Raw genomic sequence first — 26793 nt, forward strand, 5'->3', positions numbered from 1 at the left:
AAAAAATATTGAAACAGAAATAGAGGCTAAATTTAAATTAAATATATATAATATTAATTTAATATATGTTTTAGCCATAATATATTTACATATATTATTATATATTTAGAATATTTAATATATGTAAATATATGTTAATATATTATGGCTAAAACATCAATAGTAGTTTCCCACATATTATGCATTCATATATATCAGACGTATGATTATATATTATTTATTTTTGTAATTACACATTTTTTACAATTACTAAAAAAAAATAACTATATAAATTTAATTTAGCCTCTATTTCTGAAAAGTTTCTGATGGGATTCAAACTCAAAACCTTCGACATTATAGCCCAGAATGTTAACCACTACACTACAGAGCTGCATGGCCAGTTCCAAAAAAATAAATAAAAAATAAATAAAAATAGTACGTATTCGTATATAGCAGAAGTCTATTTTTTTTACTAACTGACCATGCAGCTCTATAGTGTAGTGGTTAGCATTCTTGGCTGTAATGTAGAAGGTTGTGAGTTTGAATCCCACTTGAAACTTTTCAGAACTAAAGGCTAAATTAGATTTAAAGGGAACCTGTCACCAGTTTTATGGTGTCCTAACTAAGGGCAACATAAATAAGTGACTGATTCTTTTAGCAAAATGCTGGGTCACTTTCTTTAATTGACCCAGTCAATCTACCAACATCTTGTATTGAAAAGCTCCAGCTGATAATGATGAGTCATGAATATTCATGAGCAACTGACTCTCCCCACCCACCTGCTGCTGAATGACAGTTTATTTCCATATGAATCAGCAGCAGGTGGGCAGGGGAGTGGCTATAGCTCTGAATTAAATATACGCTGGACTCAATGACATCACGCCGGACTCAAATCAGCTCATTAGCATGCAGCATCTTTGTGTCTATATTATGAGGTAACCATCTATCACACCAGTAAGTGAATGCATCTAAGGTACTTTTTAGTAGGTAATGATTGTATATAATTAGTTAGATTATAATCAAATATCTACATGACAGGTTCCCTTTAAATACACTGACTCGAGCACACGCGATATTCGGCAGAGCATAGCGATGCTCGAGCCGAACTGGTGTTCGGCTGAGCATTCTCGCCCAACACTAATCAATATACCTGATCCAGATGGGAATTAGTGAGGTATATTGATCCATCGACTCATTGAAAACAATCTCACTTTCCCACTAGCCCAAGTAGAGATTTGCGTAAGTGGGGGCGGGACTGCCCATCACAACTCCCCTGAGCTGTTGGAAAACGTCACGGTCAAAAAGAAAGATATTATGAGTTAAGATAAACTCCAGGACTTCAATCATGAAGGAATTATGTCTTTTCATATGGTCACCTCTTTGTCAAAGAAAGGCCTTAATGGCAAGTGTGATGGGGTATTGAGCTATATAAAGCTTCAACATCAAGGCTAGCCAGCCAGGTGCTCCCCTCACACTAAATGCCCTCCAGTCTTTTGAGGATGTCCATAGTGTCTCTTGCATATGATGGCAGGCTCACAACAAATAGTCTTAGGATCATATCAATATATGTGCTAATTTTAACCGTGAGACTGCCTATGCCGGACACTATTGGTCTCCCTTTAATTGGTGTGCTCTATTTGTGCAGTTTGGGGAGGCTGTAGAAGGTAGCCATGATCAGGAACTCTGGTAAAAGAAAGTCAAACTTGACCTTACTTATTAGATTGCCTTGATGGGCCTGCGTGAGAAGCAGCTTTAGTTGTTTTTTAAAGATGGAGGTAGGGTCAGATGTTAGATGCCTATAGGTCACATTGTCATCTAATATCATATGACACATGTCCCTGATTGGTTGTTATCCATTATGACAATATTGTCCCCTTTATTAGAGGGTTCAATGGGTCTTGCTCCAACTGCTTCAATGCAGTTATTTCCTCAGAGTTAAAATTGTCAGGGCTGAACTGTCTCCCTTCCAACCTGCGCAGTTGTTCAGTGACAACTGAGAAAAATGTGTAGATAGATGTGTTGTCACCAAGGGGATTTTTTTTTCTCGAGGGTTTTTTTTTAAACCCTTTTTAAGTCTTCCCCAGTGGGCCCAGGGGTTATTTTTTGTTTCTGATTAGGTAATCTGATACGGGGGGATATTTTCTAAAAAAGCTCATCTTCCACCTTCATAACATCTAGTGATCTAAAGAACATTCTGAACAAGGTATATGTCTTATTATCAAAGTCTACAATATAAAGATGCCTACATGAATGTAAATACAGAGGATTTGCCTTTAATTGCAAACCACTGGTAACACTAAAGAACAGAAAGACCACTTTGCTAGAACTAGAAAACATGTTCAAAAGCTAACCAGTTCTGGTAAAAGATACTTTGGATAGACAATACTTTGGATAGATGAAACAAGGATTAATTTGTATCAGAATGATAGGAATAAAGAGTATGTAAAAGGAAAGAAATGGCTAAAGATAATCTGTCAAGCATGGCGGAGGCAGTTTTATGGTGTGGGAATGTATGGCTAACAATAGATAGGGCTGACTGATGTTTATTAATGTATGAATTCTGAAGCATATAAAGTATCCTTCAAAATCAGTTAAGAGCAGGGAAAATTATAGTATTGCATTTCACAGTATAGATGGTTAATGGCCCAAAACATACACTTTACACTTCAACTGCAGCTTTCAAGACCTCTGTGGTGTAGTAAGCTAGATTATGAAAATTGTGTCACTGTCTAAATACTTATAAACCCAACTGTAAAACTTTCATAAGTTTTGTTTGTGTGGACCAAGGGTATTCACAGGTTCTGGAACGACACTTGGTACACAAGGTTGCAAGATGATAAAAATATTAACTTACTCATTCACTACTGAACTAAGTAAGCATAGATAGACAGGTAGAGTAAGCGCTGGCTGACTATATGTATAAATACAGTGAAAGTATACAAAGTAAACCCTTTAAGTTATTACCAGCCACCGTCAGTTATCACAATGCATAGAAAACCAGAGATTATATCTATTAGAGGCTGAGAGATCTTTATCTCTCTCTAACATGCCTGGCAGTCTTGTTTTGTTTCACTTGAAACGAAAAGTAGATTGTTGCAAGGTTTACTGTAGCTGAATTATAAATAATTGCGTATACTGTAGTGTTTTATTCAAGATGCAGAATACTGATGGCATCATGGCCCATTCAAGCTATAAAAGTCAGACATAATCTAACATTTGTTTGGCTGCTTTTCTTTAAAATTCAAGAAGATGTATTATGATTTATGATTTTTATATTGTTACTGTTTATACAATTTGTATTGTAAATTAAAGCAGGGATAATAATAATAATGTGACGAAACCAACCTCGCCACTGGGTGGTGGAGAAGCCTGGCTACCAGCCTCTTGCCCCAGGATTATGGGCCCTCTCATCAGCCAGGCTTCCTTTGTTCACAAAGGACTTTTACTACCTTTTGAACACCTGGTCTAATTCGTGCCATTTTGTGATATGTTAAATGTCTATGTGTACTGTAAAGGTTGGGACATTGTATATTTGAGCAGTGATGTCTGTCCTATTGTCCCCATGTGTGTATTGGCTATTTCCCTTTGTCCTGAGAGATAATTGACTTACTCCTCGGTTGTTTCCAGGACAGAAGACACTGTGTATTCTCCTGCCTGTAATACAATCGCATCAACTCATTGTGTGGGGCAATTGTATCACAGGCAGAGGGGAGTATTTTGTGTGGGAGTGTCTAAGTGTATTGCACATTTTTATTGGTTGGTTTTACAAAACCCTGTGGGTGGTAGCCTTGTTGGAAAATGTGTATAATTCAAAGCTTGTGTGTTCAATAAAGAGTTCCTGTTTTACCCTTCATCATGTTGAGGCTGGTGTTTGGGTAACTGATCGACACTGGGGATTGCTATAAGCTAAAGATTTTCTACACGCCCCTGGTTATAACTACTAGCTCTTGTAAGAGCTTGTTCCAGTTACTTGTTCCTGTATCACTCTCTGAAGGAAGAGAGGTTCACCCACTGGAGCCTGGAGCCTTGTCGAAAGTTTGTGGGGTCTGCAGTGCTTACGGTGTCGAGTGGAATGCTTGGAGTCCTCGGGAAGCGCTAGGAGCATCCATCGACGAAGGTACCCGGTTGGGGTGCCCGGAGATCCGTTACAAATAATAATAATAATGATAATTGTAATAAAAATAGTAATAATAGTAACAGCAACTGTTATTCAACAAAAACCTATTTAAATATTGTATAAAATGAAAGGATAGTTGCACTTTAACTATATAACAGTCACAGCATACTATTTTCAAGCAGTTAAGAGGCTTTGCCACAATGGACAGTCACCAATCGACAACAAGTGATAAATATCTTCTTATCAGTATCTGACAACGTTCAGACAATTTGTTGAACAGACAGCTCTGTCTAAGGCAATGGCATGTTGTTCTTGGAGTTTAGATTTAAATGACATATTTCATGTATAGCCCCTAGTAATATTATTTTGCTTGGTGCTGATGGCATGACACCCTCTATTGACCTATATATCACTTGATGGATCCTAGACTTTTATTTTGTAGCTACAAAGTTAACGTACATGTGTTTTTTTCAGTCATTTCCTAGAATGCAACCTGGCCTCACTTATTCATTTCATGCATTATGCAATCTCCTCTGCACTACTTGAAAGTATAGAAAACCAGGACTGTGCCATGCTTCATTGATAAAGATTCAAAGCTGTCACAAGGAAAATCCACTCTTCAGCAATTATTCCAGAAAGAAAGCTGGGTGTTGTATCCTTCTACTTAACCACTTCAGCCCCGCTAGGTGAAACCCCCTTCATGACCAGAGCACTTTTTACACTTCGGCACTACACTACTTTCACCGTTTATCGCTCGGTCATGCAACTTACCATACAAATGAATTTTACCTCCTTTTCTTCTCACTAATAGAGCTTTCATTTGGTGGTATTTCATTGCTGCTGGCATTTTTACTTTTTTTGTTATTAATCAAAATGTAACGATTTTTTTGCAAAAAAATGACATTTTTCACTTTCAGCTGTAAAATTTTGCAAAAAAAACGACATCCATATATAAATTTTTCGCCAAATTTATTGTTCTACATGTCTTTGATAAAAAAAAAATGTTTGGGCAAAAAAAAAAAATGGTTTGGGTAAAAGTTATAGCATTTACAAACTATGGTACAAAAATGTGAATTTCCGCTTTTTGAAACAGCTCTGACTTTCTGAGCACCTGTCATGATTCCTGAGGTTCTACAATGCCCAAACAGTAGAAAACCCCCACAAATGACCCCATTTCGGAAAGTAGACACCCTAAGGTATTCGCTGATGGGCATAGTGAGTTCATAGAACTTTTTATTTTTTGTCACAAGTTAGCGGAAAATGATGATGATTTAATTTTTTTTATTTTTTCTTACAAAGTCTCATATTCCACTAACTTGCGAAAAAAAATCAAAAATTCTAGGAACTCACCATGCCCCTCACAGAATACCTTGGGGTGTCTTCTTTCCAAAATGGGGTCACTTGTGGGGTAGTTATACTGCCCTGGCAATTTAGGGGCCCAAATGTGTGAGAAGAACTTTGCAATCAAAATGTGTAAAAAATGACCGGTGAAATCCAAAAGGTGCACTTTGGAATATGTGCCCCTTTGCCCGCCTTGGCAGCAAAAAAGTGTGACACATCTGGTATCGCCGTACTCTGGAGAAGTTGGGGAATGTGTTTTGGGGTGTCATTTTACATATACCCATGCTGGGTGAGAAAAATATCTTGGTCAAATGCCAACTTTGTATAAAAAAATGGGAAAAGTTGTCTTTTGCCAAGATATTTCTCTCATCCAGCATGGGTATATGTAAAATGACCCCCCAAAACACATTGCCCAACTTCTCCTGAGTACGGCGATACCAGATGTGTCACACTTTTTTGCTGCCAAGGTGGGCAAAGGGGCACATATGCCAAAGTGCACCTTTCGGATTTTGCAGGCCATTTTTTACACATTTTGATTGCAAGGTACTTCTCACACATTTGGGCCCCTAAATTGCCAGGGCAGTATAACTACGCCACAAGTGACCCCATTTTGGAAATAAGACACCCCAAGGTATTCCGTGAGGGGCACTGCGAGTTCCTAGAATTTTTTTTTTTTTGTCACAAGTTAGCGGAAAATGATGATTTTTATTTTTTTCTCTTTTTTCCTTACAAAGTCTCATATTCCACTAACTTGCGACAAAAAATTAAAAATTCTAGGAACTCACCATGCCCCTCACGGAATACCTTGGGGTGTCTTCTTTCCAAAATGGGGTCACTTGTGGGTAGTTATACTGCCCTGGCAATTTAGGGGCCCAAATGTGTGAGAAGTACTTTGCAATCAAAATGTGTAAAAAATGGCCTGCGAAATCCGAAAGGTGCACTTTGGAATATGTGCCCCTTTGCCCACCTTGTCTGCAAAAAAGTGTCACACATCTGGTATCGCCGTACTCAGGAGAAGTTGGGGAATGTGTTTTGGGGTGTCATTTTACATATACCCATGCTGGGTGGGAGAAATATCCTGGCATAAGACAACTTTTCCAATTTTTTTATACAAAGTTGGCATTTGATCAAGATGTTTATCTCACCCAGAATGGGTATATGTAAAATGACACCCCAAAACACATTGCCCAACTTCTCCTGAGTACGGCGATACCAGATGTGTGACACTTTTTTGCAGCCTAGATGCGCAAAGGGGCCCAAATTCCTTTTAGGAGGGCATTTTTAGACATTTGGATCCCAGACTTCTTCTCATGCTTTAGGGCCTCTAAAAAGCCAGGGCAGTATAAATACCCCACATGTGACCCCACTTTGGAAAGAAGACACCCCAAGGTATCCAATGAGGGGCCTGGCAAGTTCATAGAATTTTTTTTTTTTGCATAAGTTAGCGGAAATTGATTTTATTTTTTTTTTTCTCACAAAGTCTCACTTTCCGCTAACTTAGGACAAAAATTTAAATCTTTCATGGACTCAATATGCCCCTCAGTAAATACCTTGGGGTGTCTTCTTTCCAAAATGGGGTCAGTTGTGGGGTGTTTGTACTGCCCTGGCATTTGAGGGTCTCCGCAATCATTACATGTATGGCCAGCATTAGGAGTTTCTGCTATTCTCCTTATATTGAGCATACATGTAATGAGATTTTTTTTTCCGTTCAGCCTCTGGGCTGAAAGAAAAAAATGAACGGCACAGATTTCTTCATTCGCATCGATCAATGTGGATGAAAAAATCTCTGCCAAAAAAAAAAAAATGGAGGGGAAAGGCGTCTGCCAGGACATAGGAGCTCCGCCCTACATCCATACCCACTTAGCTCGTATGCCCTGGCAAACCAGATTTCTCCATTCACATCAATCGATGTGGATGAATAAATCATTGCCGGGATTTTTATTTTATTTTTTTATATATATATATACAAAGTGTTTGCCAAAGCATAGGAACGTCGCCTCCTCCTCAGCTCGTATGCCTTGGCAAACGTATCTGTCACTGCAGAGGAGAAAATCCCGTCTTGCAGCGCCGCATACACCGACTTGCGTGTAATCTGACAGCAGCGCAATGCTTCTGTCAGAATGCACATCGGTGCTGCAGCTAGTCAATCGGTTGGTCCACCTGGAAGGTAAAAAAAGAAAAAGAAAAAACCAGGCCGCAACGCAATAATTTTATTAACTTTGCAACAGAACATATAAACTTTAACTTTTTTAACTGAACATTAACGTGTTTGCTTACTGGTGTGTTTTTTATTTTTTATTTTTTTTTATTTTTTACCTTTATAGAACAAACCTCTCCTTCCCCATGGGTCAATGTGCAAAGCGCAAATCGCCCAAAGATGTGGCGAAGTGCGTTATGCACTTTGTCCCATGTGAAAGGAGACGTTTGCAGCAGCAGTGAGTGAATGGGCCCTAATAGCCCTGTGTGCCTGTCCTGGTGAGATGATCCCTATGCTAATAGTGTACCTGTGAGTGGTACTTCCGGAAACACTCTCCAAAGCATAGGGCAGGGTGGTCCGGACAGTCAGGACAGAAATAGCGGGTGTCACGCCTTATTCCACTCCTGCTACAGACACAACATCTTTTTCGGGGTGACTGTTGGGTTGAGGTACCAGGAACGACATTGGGGAAATGTCGCTCGTGTAGAAGGCTAACTACACTGGTGGTTGGGGCCACGGAACCTCCTGGATACAGGAGGTTCTCGATGATCTCTTCCTGAAATTTGAGGAAGGATCCAGTTCTCCCAGCCTTACTGTAGAGAACAAAACTATTGTACAGAGCCAATTGAATTAAATATACAGACACCTTCTGGTGCGTCGGGAAACTAAATACGGAGACAACATCTGGTCATTGAAGTCCACCCCTCCCATGTGGAGGTTATAGTCGTGGACTGAGAGGGGCTTTTCAATGACACGGGTTGCTCGCTCAATTTGTATTGTCGTGTCTGCGTGAATGGAGGAGAGCATGTAAACGTCACGCTTGTCTCTCCATTTCACCGCGAGCAGTTCTTCGTTACACATTGCGGCCCTCTGCCCCCTTGCAAGACGGGTGGTAACGAGCCGTTGGGGGAAGCCCGCGCGACTAGTTCGCGCGGTACCACAGGCGCCAATCCGTTCTAGAAACAAATGCCTAAAGAGGGCCACACTTGTGTAAAAATTGTCCACATAAAGATGGTACCCCTTGCCGAATAAGGGTGACACCAAGTCCCAAACTGTCTTCCCACTGCTCCCCAGGTAGTCAGGGCAACCGACCGGCTCCAGGGTCTGATCCTTTCCCTCATAGACACGAAATTTGTGGGTATAGCCTGTGGCCCTTTCACAGAGCTTATACAATTTGACCCCATACCGGGCGCGCTTGCTTGGGATGTATTGTTTGAAGCCAAGGCGCCCGGTAAAATGTATCAGGGACTCGTCTATGCAGATGTTTTGCTCTGGGGTATAAATATCTGCAAATTTCTGGTTGAAATGGTCTATGAGGGGCCGAATTTTGTGGAGCCGGTCAAAAGCAGGGTGGCCCCTGGGACGGGAGGCGGTGTTGTCACTAAAGTGCAGGAACCGCAGGATGGCCTCAAAACGTGCCCTGGACATGGCAGCAGAGAACATGGGCATGTGATGAATCGGGTTCGTGGACCAATATGACCGCAATTCATGCTTTTTTGTCAGGCCCATGTTGAGGAGGAGGCCCAGAAAAGTTTTAAGTTCGGAAACTTGGACTGGTTTCCACCGGAAAGGCTGGGCATAAAAGCTTCCCGGGTTAGCGGTGATAAATTGTGTGGCATACCTGTTTGTTTCGGCCACAACTATGTCTAAAAGCTCCGCAGTCAAGAACAGCTCAAAAAATCCCAGGGCCGAACCGATCTGAGTTGTCTCAACCCGAACTCCAGACTGGGCAGTGAAAGGGAAAACTACAGGTGCGGCTGAAGTTGGGGACTGCCAATCAGGGTTTGCCAGCACCTCTGGGATTCTAGGGGCTCTACGGGCACGTCTTTGCGGTGGCTGCGACGGGGTCACTAATGCACGTGCCACCGTACCAGCTTCAACTGCCCTTCTGGTGCTCGCTACTTCACCAGGTTGTACGGCAGTGCTGGTACTAGGTCCAGGGAGGGCTGGGCTGCTGGTGTATGCCTCACCACGTAATCCGACAGCACCAGCCCCACTCTGCTGCTCTTGAAGCGGATCCTGCACAACCTGCGGTCTAGCGACACGGGGCCGGGTACGCCTGGTGGTATCAGGGACCTCGGCCTCCTCGTCCGAACTTTGGGTCAGAGAGCCACTGCTTTCTACAGGTTCGTATTCTGACCCGCTGGATTCATCAGATGAGGGTTCCCAATCCTCATCCGACTGGGTCAGAAGCCTGTAGGCCTCTTCAGAAGAATACCCCCTGTTAGACATGTGGGCAACTAAATTTAGGGGTATTCCCTGAGACTACCCAAGAAAAAAAAAGCAAGCCTGTCTTACAAAGGGGAGGCTAGCGAAGTACCGGAGGCCGCTGCGGTTGATAAAAAATATCAAAACTGATTTTTTTTATCGCCGCAGTGCGTGTAAAGTGAATGTGCAGTGATCAAAAAAAATTTTTTTTTTGTCACTGCGGTGGGGCGGGTGTGGGCGAACGCACGTGTGGGCGACCGATCAGGCCTGATAGGGCAAACACTGCGTTTTGGGTGGAGGGCGAACTAAAGTGACACTAGTACTATTATAGATCTGACCGTGATCAGTTTTGATCACTTCCAGATACTATAAAAGTACAAATGCTGATTAGCGATACGCTAATCAGCGAATAACGGACTGCGGTGCGGTGGGCTGGGCGCTAACTGATCGCTAACTACCTAACCAAGGGACCTAAACTATACCTAAAACCTAACGGTCAATAACAGGGAAAAAAAAAAAGTGACAGTTTGCACTGATCACTTTTTTCTTTTCACTTGTGATTGACAGGGGTGATCAAAGGGGTGATCAAAGGGTTAATTGGGGTTCAGGGGGGTGATCAGGGGCTAAAGTGTAGTGTTTGGTGTACTCACTGTGAAGCCTGCTCCTCTGCTGGATCCAACCGACGAAAAGAACCAGCAGAGGAGCAGGCAGCCATATATCAGATCATATTTACTAATATGATCTGATATCTGGCACTTTGATTGGCTTTTTTAAAAATCAGCAACCTGCCAGCCACGATCATTGGCTGGCAGGTTGCTGACGAAATACTTCGACGAAATGCCGGCGCGAACTGCGCACGCGCGGGCGCATACTCGCGTCATCTCGCGTCTCGCGAGATGACGCGTATATGCGTGACTGTGCGCAGCGCTGCCACCTCCGGACCGCACATCTGCGTTAGGCGGTCCGGAGGTGGTTAATAGTATGGCAAGATTTACGTATATACATCAATGGTACTATAGACTAAGGAGAACCCTTCAACTCTCCTGATAAGTCAGTTTTAGTGTCTACTTGCATTCCCCATGTTATAAAAATTCTGAAGCATCTATTCTTATGGTTCTATGATGTGCCATGCCAGTATTATTCCTGCTAGAAGTTTACAAATAAATGGCCAGCAGTCTGCAATAAAGGTACTGCCGGGTGTTACCAGTAGGGAGTGTGTCTGACTCTCTCCAATCAGTGTTGCTCTTGTCAGACTTTAAATACTCCCCCAACTGGTAACACCCATCTGTACCATCACTGCAAGCTGCTGGCAATTCATTCATAGCCTTTTATTAGAAATACTAAATGAATGGCACAAAATAGAATGATAAGAATAGATGTCCCAGAATTGTTATTACATGGGGAATACAAGTAGTTACTACATCATACATGTCAGGAGAGGTGACAGGTCACATAAACATTAGGCTATGGTTGTCCAAATTTCCTATTTTCAATAAGAAACGGGTGCTTGAATTTCAATGTCTGATTCTTTTGTTCTCCCAGAAGATAAGCCACCATTAGAGAAAACTGGCAGCAGTTTACTCCTCTCAACCCATTAAAAGCACATACATACTCAACCAAACTGAGCATATAGGTGTATGGAGGAGTCAGGACAGATAGCCAAAATCGACTGAAGGTATGTAGACACCTCTAACAAACACATATTAAAGAAACACATGGTGACACACTCCTTTAGATCCTAATAGAGAGTGACCACACATGAGATTTAATTTATCTTTTAGATATGAGGACTAACATCCATATTCTTGAGATTCCTGGAAATCAGGGGCTAAACTACCATAGCGGCAGACCATGCGACTGCTATGGGGCCCAGGGCAAGAGGGGGCCCAGTTGGCATTATCTTATCTTCTAATGGAGGTGAAAACTTGATCAGGATTCTACCCTCTAAAGAAACAACTTCTAGCAAACAAGGCAGTGGAGAAAATGGCCCAAGAGTCATTGAAAGAGATGTAGGCAGAAATCCTTCTGTCCTGTGTGGGGGGCCACCTGGTTTGATCCTTGCTTTGGGGCCCTTACTGCTCTATGTACACCACTGCTGGGAATCCTATCGGTAAGACTCCGACTCCTTCCAATTATACTTTCATGGCACTTCCATTGTATTTGTGGTAAAACCACTTCAGACTTAGAGTTTCTCTTTTGAAGAGCTTTCCTTGCAATAATATGTCAATAGGCATTTTTCTGAGCTATTACTGATTCTAATGTAACCGCCTGACTGCAGTGTATATTTAACTGCTACCTGCGGCTATAGACGTTTTTTTTGCTTTTTGTTTCTACATGTACTGAATCCCCCTGAGGAGTCGACACGACAGAAACGTGCCACGTCGGGAGGCCTGTAGTCACTATAGATTTTATTATTTTTGTTCAATATACTAGGGTTCAGGTCCAAACTAGGGACAGGCATCCGGACGGGGTCGCCCTTCTTAGGGCGAGTGCTCTGTGTAGACAGGCAGCATGAAAACAGGCCCCATTCCTACCAAGAATATAGGGTGATATAGGGCACAGCATTTATATGTTCATGAATGCATCTCCTGTCTACACTCCCTTTCATCAGGCCTGGTTCCCCTGCTACGCTGATCCTAGTCACCTGGTCGGTCAGGTAAGACTGCTTGCGTCTACACAGGCGCAGCAGTTATATTTATCCTTGTTCCACCAGAAGTGGGGTACCTACTATTGAACCTCAATATATGTTGTTTGTGTGTGTTGGCTGGGTAACACTGTCAGCGTACTTACAGGCGCATCAGTGCTAATTAGTGCCTTTTCTTTCCTGCCAGCAGTGGGGTCGACACTATAGAACCCCTTGATTATATGTTTTGTATTGTGATGCATCCTTAGGTGTATATTTTAATGTATATCGTATAAAGGTTATTTTTTAACAAGGATATTTCCCCACATTCTTCGTACTGTGGGCCACTCAGAACTATTACTGATTCTAAAAAAATAACATACATGGCATCAGAAAGAGCTTCAAATTTTTTTATTACCTCACTACTCCACCACCGCTTCTGTTCTGGCATTGTATCATTCACACTGCCCTCAAGTTCATAGTCCCAACTCGACAAACAGGAAATGGCTTGGACTGAACCCAATCACTAGCACTAACTCATCCAGTGATTGGCTGAGTGGGCATTCAATGTCATTTCCTGTGTTTCGAGTCAGGACCAGGAAGTGGAGGGCAGTGGGAACATCAGAATAGCAGAGGTACATTCTATAGCATAATTAAAGGGGTTGTCTCACTTCAGCACATGACATTTATCATGTAGAGAAAGTTAATACAAGGCACTTAGTAATGTATTGTGATTGTCCATATTGCCTCCTTTGCTGGCTGGATTATTTTTTTTAAATCACATTATACATTGCTCATTTCCATGGTTCCGACCACCCTGTAATCCAGCAGTGGTCGTGTTTGTACACTGTAGGAAAAAGTACTGGCCTATATGTGTTCCCAAGGTCCTGGCCACCAGAGAGGCCAGTACTTTTTCTTATAGTGTGCATGCATAGCCACTGCTGATGGATTGCAGTGTGGTCATAATCATTGAAATGAGCAGTGTATAACGGAATGGCAAAATTAATCCAGCCAGCAAAGGAGGCAATATGGACAATCACAATACATTACTAAGTGCCTTGTATTAACTTTCTCTACATTGGGAATGTGTAGAAGAGATCCGGAAACAGATTTTGGTTGAGACATGCCCAGAAGAATTCAGGCAGTGTTAAAGCCAAACGTGGATTTACAAAATACTTACAAAATAGCAAATTTTGAATTTTAGGAGCAAATCAAAGCTGGCGAAGTGGAATTCGATCCGAATTTCAGGAAAAATATGAATTGCACCGAAGCCAAATTTCCTCACGCTTTGTGGTAACGAAACGCATTTTTCCTAAAATGGCTGCTACATGTGTGAGGATATAGAGCAACAAACTCTGGGAAACAGTGAGATGCAAATAGAGGTGGCTGAACTCCGCTGTTCTGTATCTCTTGTGAAATCAATGTCTCCAGCTATGCCCCTCTCGCGATTTACAGCAAACACATTATTTTTATGTAGAGATCTGAGAATTACGTTGTAGGCATGTAGTGTATGCTAGCCATGTGCGACTGCTCTCATCACTCTCACTCTGTTTTGCACCTGGTTTGCCTGGGTGAACAGAGTCACACAAGGGAGGAACTGCTCCGTGCCCTTTATCAAGAAATCAAATCCTGTCTTTCTCTGCAACAATTCAAAATCAGAACCATGGTGACCGACAATGGGAAAAAAATGGTGTTGACACTGCGTCAAGGAGGGCTGAGCCATGCGCCCTGAATGGCACATGTGTTCAATCTGGTTGTCAAGCGGTTCCTGAAGTCTTCCACCCATCTGTAAGACATCCTAAAAATGGCCAGGAAACTTTGCATGCGCTTCAGCCACTCATACATTGCAAAGCACACCCTTCTTGAGCTGCAGCGGCAGAACGGCATCCCCCAACATAGGCTGATAGGCGACATTTCCACCCGTTGGAATTACACTGTCCATATGTTTGACCAACTATGTGAAAGGCCATCAATTATTTCCTGATGATACAAGCAGACAGGAGTGCTCCCCTGTGTAACTTCGATGTCAGCCAGTGGCAGCTCATTCGTGACACCTGCCGTTTGCTCAGGCCCTTTGAGGAGTCCACGTTATTTGTCAGTCACCAGGACTACTAGATATTCCACTGCTTCATGTCCTGGAACAGATGATGGCAAATCTGTCAGGTCAAGGGACTGGGGACGTGGCGCCTACATCTCACGGTTACATGAGCCCTGTGGGGGCTGAACTGAAGGAGGAAGAGGAGGACATTGGAGAACGAGAAATGTGTAGTGAAATGGGTCATTTTTCTACACAGGAGATAGGAGAGAAGGAGCAGGAGCAGCCGGAGGAGCTTGTCAGGGATATAAAGCAAATACTTTATATAAAAAAAAAGGATCAATGGAAAAATGTCAAAGAGAATTGATCCTAGACGTGGACATATAAAACACCTCCAAAAGAGATCGTTGTTGTAACGGACCCGTTTCAGCAGACAAGGGGTTAAAATCCGTTTAGGCGATATGCCCCTTTCCGAGATGCAGGCACAGCTACTGCAGAACACCAACCTCCCGAACTGGATACAAAATGGCACTCCAAACTGGAACCTCACAAATAGCTGTCAGCAGACGAACAGGAAAAGGATCCAATCAGCTTAAAATCCTGGCAATCAGTCTCTAACAGCATACAGGGAATCCCCCCAATAACGAGACAAGGCTCCGTGTTGAGGGTCAGCAGTGATCTGACTGTACTTAAAGTACAGCCTCTTTTATTGATAAAAAAACAAACATAGTACTGCCCACAGGGTTTTGAAATTCAACCAATCAGTAATTCACAACACACACAATGTAAATACAGCAACCAATCGTTCCCGCCCCCTAGAGGACCAGAAGGGAGACTGCGACACAGAACAGATACAACATATCCCCACAATGCATCATGGTTTCCTCCTCTCTGCCTGGGAGACGACCGAAGACAAACCAATTATCTCTCAGGACAAAGGGGAGATCACCAATACACATGTGGAGACAACAGGACAGACATCACCATTTAAACACACAATGGGACAATGGGACAATAGAACCACACCCTGCATATTCCTCCCAAGCTGACAAGTTACACTTATTATAAGTTGTTACAACTTTGTGAGGTTACATTGTCCATACATATAACTTACATCAATTTAAACAGTATAACTTGGGGGACAAACCTATCCAAAATTCCCTGGAATAGGTTCAGGGGTTTAAAAGTTACTATGGGCCATAATCCTGAGGCAAGAGGCTTTTACACAGCCCCCTCCAAAACCCAGTGGCGAGGTTGGTTTCGCCACAGTTGTTAATTTAATTATATTGTGCAACCAGTAAAACATGGTACAAGCCTCTATGCAAAAATATAAATTATTTATTATTAGTCATAATCGAACACGGTCGGCCAAACACCATTTCGGCTTGAGCATCTCGATGCTCAGAACATGGCGGTATTCGACCGAACACCGCATGTGCTTGAGCGCAATGCTCGAGTCTCCGCCCCGCACGTTTCTTGGCTGCTAGCAAGCCAAGAAACGTGCAGGTAAGTACTGCCCTCACTGTAATGCAGTAGCCATGTTGGCTGCTGGCATTACAGTGATTGGCTGGCTGGAACTCGTCATCGGGTGCTATATAGCACCCGATGACCAATGTTCTGCTCATTCTTAGTCAGAGAGAGCTGTGGTGAGGAAGGTACAGACAGTGTATGGAGTGATTTAAGAATATTTTTACCACCAAAACTGGTCAGAGACCCAAAGGTCCTTTTAAGGACTATTGTGTGTGGCAGCAGCAATATAATTTTTTAGAGCAAACTGTGCTAAATAGCTTTAACTTTACAGACCCAAAAGTCCATTTAAGGACTATTGTGTGTGGCAGCAATATCTATTTTTAATGCATCCTGCACTAAATAGCGTACAATAGTTAGGCCGCTGCAGAGAGTGACATTAGCTGTGCCACATCTCCAGTGTAAAGTGTGTGCATCCAAAAAATATCTGTGACATCCAGTGCACTTTTTCCATACACGGTGTCCGCTGTGGACAGTGACATTTGCTGCGTCACATCTCCAGTGTAAAGTGTACACATCCAAAAAATATCTGTGACATCCAGTGTACTTTTTCCGTAGACGGTGTCTGCTGCAGACAGTGAAATTAGCTGCGCCACATCTCCTGTGTAAAGTGTGTGCATCCAAAATATATCTGTGATATACAGTACAGTGTATTTTCTCAATAGAAGGTGTCCGCTTCTGACAGTGACATAACCAGAGACAGATCTGCAGTGTAACGTGTGCGCTTAAAATTTTTATCTGTGACATCCAGTGTACTTTTTTCATAGACGGTGTCCGCTGCGGACAGTGACATTAGCTGTGCCACATCTCCAGTGTAAAGTGTGCGCATCCAAATAATATCTGTGATATACAGTGTACAGTACAGTGTATTTTGTCAATAGACTGTGTCCGCTTCTGACAGTGAAATTACCAGGGCCACATTTGCAGTGTAACGTGTGCGCTTCAAATTTTTATTTGTGACATACAGTGTACTTTTTTGTGTAGACGCTGCGGACAGTGACATTACCGGTGGTAACTCTCCTGTATAACGTTTTCCTCATGTTAAGTACCTGTGACATTCCCTGTAATTTTTAATTAGCCGCTGGTGACAGCATTGACATTATCTGCGGGATATCTCCTGTGTAATGTTTCCACATCCCAAATACCTTTTTATATTTGTTTGCGCATACACTTCCAAATCCTATGTAAAAAGAAATGTATCACCAGTCCGCAAAGATGCTGTGCTGCAGGTCCGAGAAGTGCTGTGGGGTCAATCACGCTTTAAGCAAATATAAATATAGAGTTCGGACCGCACATATCATCCAGGCCAGTATACAAACAGTTTTCTCTTTTTTCCTTCTCCTCTTTGAAAGGAAACCGAGGGCTGCAAATGTCCTTAATATGGATATACTGCAACTAATAAGATTAAGATAGTGTAAGTCCGTACGGCTATTCAGCCTGCACTGCACAGATTATACTTACACAGCGCTATGTAAGCCAAGGCGTGTATGTGGTATCCTCCGTAGTTGGTTGAATTTGTCCTAACAGAGATCCACGTTCACATGCAGTCACGCAGGGTCTAACCACGGACTAAATTCAGATCTACCCCAGGTAAACCTACTGTTATTTTCTTTTCTTAGAGGTTCATGTGAATATAAGTAGCTCCTACAATAGTGAAGCTCCGATAGTTTTTTGATTTAAAAATTTATTGACATATACTCACAAACATGCTTTTAAAATTCGCATTTAAAATCCCAGCCTCTTAATCACTGCCCGACCCGGGTTTCACTCCTTGAGCTTCGTCAGGGGCACACTTGATCTTTCCCTCCCCCTTCTTTTTATTTAGTAGACTAGAGTTAATCAAGCATCTGATGTGCTACTCCAAACCACTTCTCTTTTCACTACTATTAACCCTATACTTGTATCACCTAAACCTCAAGGGAAAAAACGGCTGCTATTAGGTCCTAATTCACATGGAGACAATTGTTCTATCAATTTCATGTTCTAATTTAACACGGCTTGCAGGTCAAAGTCTACATTCAGGCCCCCTGGTTGTAACATGCATAATTCATATATCCACTTGCTTTCTTTTTTATAAATTTTTTCTAGAAAACTTCCTCCCCTCCAATGGTTTTGTACTGATTCCACCCCCATACATTTTAGACCTTCTGGATTTTTTTGATGGCATTTTTTATAATGAGCCGATACACCATGACTTTCAAGTCCTTTTTTAATATTTCTTATGTGCTCCTGCACACGGACCTTCAGGGGTCTAATGGTCCGTCCTACATACTGGAGGCCACAAGGGCACTCCAGTACATATACAACCCCTTTACTGTGGCATGTCATCTCACCCACTAACTCCAACTGTTTGCCTTTTACAGTGCTCTTGATTATGGTGCTATTTTGTGATCTTTCTGTTCTTTTTCTATTTTTGCAGGCAATGCAAAAACCGCACCAATTAAAACTGTTTTTCATTTTTTTATTTTTATCTTCTGGTCGATTTATCTTTTGATGCTATGAGGAAATATGAAAATTATGGGGATCCGTCTATCGACGAATGGAGTACACAACATTATAATAAGAACTATAATGGATATGGAAGGAATACCAACCATTATCAGTGGCCGAGTGTGATGAGACCATACCAACAGCACTGGCGGCAATATAAAAACAATAACCCATATAAATATACATCTGAAGGTTATCTGCGTATTGGTATGGGCTATATACACTAGCCCTGGGGTAGTAGACACAATGGTAAAACAAATCCAGTGAAATCATATATTTTATGCAGACAAAGTAATCCAGAGTATTATAATGGAATGCTGGTCATAAGTTTATCAACTTAGTCAAATCGGTATATCTCTAGGGAATGATCTAATAAAGAACATAATCACTGTAGTGCCCAGATTGGCAAAGAGCAGAGTAATACATGGTATATATATGGAATAAAGTATAAGGTCCTGAATGCAGCGTACATAAAGAACACAATCACTGTAGTGCCCGGATTGACAAAGAGCAGAGTGATACATGGTATATAAGAAAATGTATATGGAATAAAGCAGGCATCCTCAAACTGCGGTCCTCCAGCTGTTGTAAAACTACAACTCCCACAATGCCCTACTGTAGGCTGATACCTGTAGGCTATTCGGGCATGCTGGGAGTTGTAGTTTTGCAACAGCTGGAGGGGCACAGTTTGAGGATGCCTGGAATAAAGTATAAGTTCCTGAATGCAGCGTACATACCTCGAATCTAATGCTGACCGGAAGAGAGGTGGCGTTGCACTAGGCTAACTGCGCATGTCCGGTATAAAAGGCATTCTAATCGTGTGCTAGTACAAGGAGCGTCTGATCTCATAGATACGCGTGCATGCGCAGTGTTATTCTGCGTGCTGTAATTTTGCTGGGCGGCACAGGACACCACTCTTGAAGTCAGACCAGTGCGACCAGGTGGTCGGTTGGATTGCAGCAGATAATGCTTCCAGTCGGTTAAGCACCACCCTGTCTTCCATCAAGTCAAGTCTCAGTAGCCAAGAGTCTGCTCAACCCAATCCTCACCCTGATCCTCTTTCCTACCACCAATGAGGCTCTGGGCAAGCAAGTGATCCCACACTCGAATATTTCGAGGAGCTCTTTGCAGCGTCATTCCTTGATTTGGCCCTCTTGCCAATCACGCTTAAAGAGGGACAGATCTTGTGCCCTGATTCCCAAACTCTTGAGCATCCACAATCACAAGAAGATGGTGGTGGGGAATGACAATTACTGTTTAATGAGGTAGAGGATGATGAGGCACAGTTGCCAATAACTCAATGGCAATTACTCTCTCAAGAGGTTGATGAAGAGGATGAGACACAGTTGTCAATCACTGAGGTAATGGTTAGGTCAACAAGTCAGGAGGATGAGCAGAGTGAGGAAGTGGAAGAGGAGGTGGTGGACGATATAATCACTGACACAACCTGGGAAGGTACATAGGGGGAGGGATCTGCTGCACCGCAACAGGCTGGAAGAGGCAGTAGAGTGGCAAAAGGAGATTGTGGGCCACACTAAACAGGCCCGCAACTGTTCCACCCCCTGTCGGAAATCTCCCTTGCCAAGGGGTAGGTGTCCCGCAATCAGGCGTTTTTTTTTTTTTAGGAAAGTGCGGACAACAAAAGAATTGCAATCTGTGCCATACAAAAACGATCAGTGGCGTGAACACTAGCAACCTCACCACCACCAGCATGATCTGCCACATGGCATTAAAGCACTGTAATAGGTGGGCCGAACGCCTGGGTCCACATTCTGTGTCTGCGGGTCACACTACTGCCTCCTCTTCCCCTATGTTACGTGCTGGCCAATCCATTGTCAAAGTCGTAGGCCCGGATGCCTGCCACCCTGCACCTCGACCTTCGCAAGCACCATCAGCGACCACATCCACTTCCGTGTCCCAGCGCAGCGTACAAATGTCCTTACCCCAGGCATTTGAATGCAAGAGCTTTCCAAATTACTATCCCTGGAAATGTTGCCATTTAGGCTTGTGGACACTTAGGCCTTCCGAAGCCTGATGTCGACGGCCGCCCCTCATTACGCAGTCCTCATCCGCCACTATTTTTCAAGGTGTGCCGTGCTCGCCTTACACCATGTGTCCTGTAACATCACACGTGCCCTGAACAACGCAGTTACTGTGAAGGTCCAATTAAACAAGGACACGTGGACAAGTGCATTCATCCAGGGATGCTACATTTCCCTGACGGCACACTGGGTGAATGTTGTGGAGGGCGGGAGCGAGTCGTACCCTGGGATTGCACAGGTGCTTCCAACGCCAAGGATTGCGGGCTCTAATTCAACCTACGTTAGTGGCTCCAACCCCCACTTCTCCTCCGCCTCCTTCTCCACTTCCACCTCTGAATTATCATCTTGCAGCACCAGTCATCCATCAGTCAGTAGCTGAAAGCAGTGTAGCACTGCAGTGGGGAAGTGGCAACCGGCCTTGCTAAAGCTGATATGCTTAGGGGACAAACAGTAGAGATGGCCTTGCCGTTCGCCCGGCTGTCATTTGCAATTTGCCGAACATGTGAACATATGGCGATATTCACATGCGCCATATTTTTTTGCATTGTGAAGAACTTTGACCCATGACAAATCCATCAGGTGGGACAGGACAGCCAATTGAGACACATGTACACACCCCTACCCTATAAATTAACCAGATCTGACCGCCATTTTATATTCAGTCTTTTGCCAGTTTAAAAAGAGGTTGCTGTGTAGAGCAGGGACAGACTGTTAGAGAGTATAGAGACACCAAACGCTAGCTAATAGGGCCAGAAAAGTCCTTTTAAGGACTGGTATAGGTGTGCTATCAATAGGCGTGTCATACTAAGGGGTGTGATATACTTATAATGTACTTTCTAACATAGAAAGTTTATTATAGTGCATTTGTATTGTCCAGCAGTTGTGTGCGGTTCTGCTGTGATACTGCAGCCATACAGAGTACCAAACGCTATTGGAACAACTAATTTCCACTGGTGCAATATACCAGTTGCCCCCCCAAAAAACTGAATGAAGCAGGGGTGTGATATACCTATAATATAATTTCCTTATAGTACATATGTAATTTGCAGGAGTTGTGTGCGGTTCTGTTGAGATACCCCAGCTATACAGAGGGACAAACGCTATTGGAACAAATAATTGCAAATGGTTTGATATAACATTCCCCCCCCCCCCCCCCAAAAAAAAAAACTATTGAGGCAGGAGTGTGATATACCTAGAATATACTTTCCGTATAGTGCATTTGTAATTTGCAGGAGTTGTGTGCGGTTCTGCTGAGATACCCCAGCTATACAGAGGGACAAATGCTATTGGAACAAATAATTTCAACTGATGTGATATACCAGTTGCCCCCCCCAAAAAACTGATTAAGGGGTTTGATATACCTGCTTCCAGCAAATAATCATTAAGCGGTTCTTTATACCTGCTTCCACAAATACTGCTCTTCTATATGGACTTTGTCGCAGGGTCATTTTGAAAATGACAGGCAGATGAAGAGGCCAGCCATTCCCCTGGGGTGGTAGGGGTCGGGAAGGTGTACTAGGCCAGAGCCTAATTGGGAAGTTGGAGAAGGTGCGTGCGATTATGTAAAAGGACGCACCAGAGTTGGTTGAGTGGCTTACTTAGCCTTATGCTTCTGCACCCTCCTCATCCTCTGCTTTGTGCACCCCCAAAGACATCACCACCATAGCCCCTCCACTTGAGTGATAAGAATTATCACTCAAGTGGAGGTAGCAACAGCCGCCACTCAGTGATCTGACGACAGTACCCAGATCAGCCCAAGGAGGCTGGTCCCCGCTATTGCTGCCTACTTCGAGATCTCTAATGTCAGTGGTGGTGAAGGTGATGATGTATCGATGGACGTCGCGTGTTTGCCCAGAAGAGAGGAAGAGGAGGAAAGTTCAGAGGAGAGACCGAGCAGCAGATAGTGAGGAAAAGGAGGAGAAGCAGGCAGTAGTCGCAGTGCACAGGAGGCAAAAAACAGACTGCAAATGTATTAGGAGCGAGCCATCCACCATGTACGGTCACATCTTGCGCTCCCAGGATGTCGACACATGGCTCCGCAGTATGGGCTTTTTTTAACTTGTCAGTTGCTGATAATAGTGCTGCCATCTGCAGCCTGTGCTTTACACGAATAAGTCCAACACTCACATAGGGACGATCGCCTTAGGAAGGCTCCTGGCCTTCCACCCCCGAGCCCAGTGGGAGCAACAGCATCAGAACCCACAAAGCCACACTCCTGGCACTCCATGTCCTGCCTCTTCTCCTTCTCCTCTCTCCTCCTATTTGTCCTCTACTCCACCTTCCAACGTCCCATTGTTGCATTCACCTGGCACAAAGGCTTCTGTGGCCCAAATGTTCAAGCGTAAAAATATGATGAAGCCAGAAAACCCTCTTGCCAATCGGCTGACCGCTGGCTTATCGGAACTGCTAGACTGCCAACTACTGCCATATAAATTAGTGGACTCGGAGGCTTTTAGAAAATATTTCTTTCAGAAGGCCATCCAAGAACTATATGGCCACGCGGCAAGTTAATATATCTCTGGCACACAGTGTCGGTGCCAAGATACATCTGACCACAGACACGTGGTCTAGCAAACAAGGGCAGGGATGGTACATAACTTTTACTGCCACTGGGTGAACCTTCTGACGGCCGTCAATAATGTAACCGTGACACCCGTGTGGATTTGGTGTTACCACCACGGATTGCATGCAGGCCTACCTCTTCTTCTCCTTCTCCTACTACATCCTCCGTCTCCTCCTCGGCTGACTCCTCCTTTTCCACTGCTACCGCCTCTTCTGCTGCACCCCCCCCCCCAACTCCTCAGAACCTATTTGACATGCCAGGTGAGATGTTGCCTTGCTGTGCTGCGGCTGTTGTGCTGCGGCTGTTGTGCCTGGAAGTGAAGAGGAGCAGGAGCAGGATGATGAGGAAGTCACAATGCTGAATGAATTCCCAGGGGGGGCTACTCCATCTGAGACAAGTCAGTAGGAGTCTGAAGAGGAGTCAGAGGAGGATGGTCCCTGGGGGGAGGAGGAGGAGCAAGAAGAGCAGGCTTTAAACTTTTCTGGGATCCCTGGTGTTGTCCATGGATGGGGCAGGGAGACCGAGGAAGACATTTTCCTGGGTGATGAGCAGGAGCCAGGCCGCTCCACTGTTTCCAATTTAGTGCAAATGGGGGCCTTTATGCTCCAGTGTTTAAAGAGGTACCCCCGTATAAAAAGCATAAAGGGCAAGGACCAATACTGGGTGGCAATGTGCTTAGACCCGCAGTACAAACAAAAAATGGCTGACATGTTACCAGCATCACAGAGGGCTGTCAGAATGCAGCATTTCCAGGCCTTGCTGTGAGAGATGCTGCATTCTGCTGTTCGTCAGCCACCCTCTGGATCCAGCCTCAGTGAACGCCTAGACAGATAGGCGTCCGACTACATCGAGTTAACGGCCAATGTGGATGCTCTGTGAAGCGAGGAACCCCTAGACTACTGTGTGTGCAGGCTTGACCTGTGGCCAGAGCTGGCACAAATTGTCATGGAATTCTTGGCTTGCCCCTTGTCGAGTGTCCTGTCCGAAAGGACGTTCAGCGCAGCAGGGGGTATCGTGACTGATAAGCGCACTCACCTAGCTCACGACAGTGTGGACTACCTAACATTTCTAAAAATGAATGAGGCATGTATCTCAGAGGAATTCAACACCTGTGATGGCCACGTTTAATGGAATTTCCTCAAGACAGCCCACAAATACCCGCCACCTCCCAGAACAAAACATGGTCCCTGTCTTAGGTAAATACAACGGCATAAAAGGCCTTTTCTGTTTGTTGAATGCCTAATGTTTGGGACCTCTGAGGAATTCAACACCTGTTACGACCACGTGTTATCGAACGTCAACTATTATAATTTGGGCTTTATTCAAGACGGGGGATTTCATTAGCCATGTTTTTAATCCAATTTTATATTTTTTGTTCTTTTAAACATATGTATTTGACATGTATTTGTATTGGCCTGCAGTAAAATTGATATCTAATGACCGTCTAAAATACCTCCAGCCACATAATTACTTGTTATTTTCTGTCCGGTGAATGCCTAATGTTTGGGGCCTGTACTACATTTGCCTGCAATAAAATTGATATTGAATGACTGTCTAATATACGTCCAGCCACATAATCACTTGATCATTTATGTACGGTAAATGCATAATTTTTGGGGCCTGTAATCTATCTGGTAAACAGTAATATTTTTATACGGTGACCGCCTAATTTACCTCCAGCCACATTGTCAATTGAGCTTTTCTGTACGGTGAATACCTAATGTTTGAGGCCTGTACTACACTGGACTGCAGTAAAATTGATATTTAATGACCTTCTAATATACCTCCAGCCACATAATTATGTGTTCTTTTCTGTCCGGTGAATGCTTAATATTTGGGACCTCGGAGGAAATCAACACCTGTTGACGACGACCACGTGTTATCGAATTATCATTTTTTTTTTTTTTCAATAGGGAGGATTTCTTTAGCCATGCTTTTAATCCAATTTTATATTTTTTGTTCTTTTAAACATATGTATTTGACATCTATTTGCTCTGGCCTGCAGTAAAATTGATATCCAATCCATCTAATATAGTGATGAGCGGCAGGGGTCATATTCGAATTTGCGATAGTTCGCAAATATTTTGTAGAATATTCGGTGAATATTTGCGAATTTGAATATTCGTTATATTCTACAATTTTTTTACAAAAAAAATCGACAAGGTAATGATTGCGTAATATGCAAATTTTCGTAATGCGAATGTTCGCAATTGTTTATTGCAAATTTTTCAATTGCCGAGCAAAAACATGATTCCTCCCTGCTTCTTGCTTGTTGGCCAATAAATCATAGCACTATATCGAATAGATTTGTTTTTTCAAATATTTGTCATATTCTAAAACAAAAACGTATGTAGAGCAATTTAACTAATTGCTATAATCTTTTTTTTAATAGTTGTATTTTTTTTCCAATCTGAACTTTAGATGAGAAAAATATTACAACTATTAGACAAAGAAGATTATAGCACTATATTAGCTAAATTGCTCTAAATTCGTTTTTTTTTCGAATATTCGCTATATTGCTATATATTCGTTTTTTTAGAATATTACGAATATTTGAAAAAAAACAAATATATTTGTTTTTCGAATATTCATAATATTCTAAAACAAGAATATATAGCAATATAGCGAATATAAAAAAAAAAATAACGATTTTTGCACTTGTAAGTATTTGGTGGCTGCAAATATGACCTGAAGGTTTTTCAGGTTTGCCTGCCATTAAAGTCAATATGGCCCGCCGCAATCTTGCGGTTCGCGAACATTTGATCGCGGTCACGCAATTGCATTTGCGAATCGTTCTGGCCGATGTTCGTCCATCACTAGCAGAAAGCACACCACCGCAGAGCTGTGGCACGGGATAAGAGACCAGAATGTTGAGTGGCTATCGCCACTCAACTTAGAACCAGGCATGGTTGTGTCTGATAATGGCCATAACTTAGTGGTGCCTTGCCCATGTCTTAAACTTAGTGGTTCAGCAGTTTCTCAAAACCTACCTTCAGCTGGTCTGTCAACGCTTTAGCAGCGCTTGATATTGCCAGCTCATGGGCTGTTGTGCGACGTGAGCAAGCGCTGGAACTCTACGTTCTACATGTTGGCCAGGCTTTGTGAGCAGCAGAGGGCAGTAGTGGAATACCAGCTGCAACTTGGTCGTCGCCTTTCCAGTCAGCTTCTGCTATTCACAAGCGACGAGTGGGCATGGATGTCTGACCTCTGTGGGGTTTTAAGAAACTTTGAGGTATCAACACAGATGGTGAGCGTCGATAACGGTATTATCAGCGTAACCATCCAACTTCTGTGTCTACTCAAACGCTCGCTGCTCACAATTAAGGACAATGCTTTGCATGTGGAAGAGTTGGGGGAAGACATTACACAGGGTGATAGCCAGACCACCCTCAGTTTGTCTTCTCAGTGCGAATCAGATGATGAAGAGGAGGAGGAGCAGGAGACGGTTGCCTCCACTAAAGAGGTTAGTACCCATGGAAGTTTAATTCCACCTGTTCTGCATGGGTGGGCAGAATAAGAGGAAGAGGATGAGGAGATTGAGACTGATCCTCCTGATGACGACAGCGAAGTCTTGCCTTTTGCAACTCTGGCACACATGGCTGACTTCATGTTAGGCTGCCTTTCCCGCGTATTTTACTAATTTTTGACAACACAGATTACTGGTTGTTCAC

This window comes from Bufo gargarizans, chromosome 4, assembly GCF_014858855.1.
Source record: "Bufo gargarizans isolate SCDJY-AF-19 chromosome 4, ASM1485885v1, whole genome shotgun sequence".
Lineage (NCBI taxonomy): Eukaryota > Metazoa > Chordata > Amphibia > Anura > Bufonidae > Bufo > Bufo gargarizans.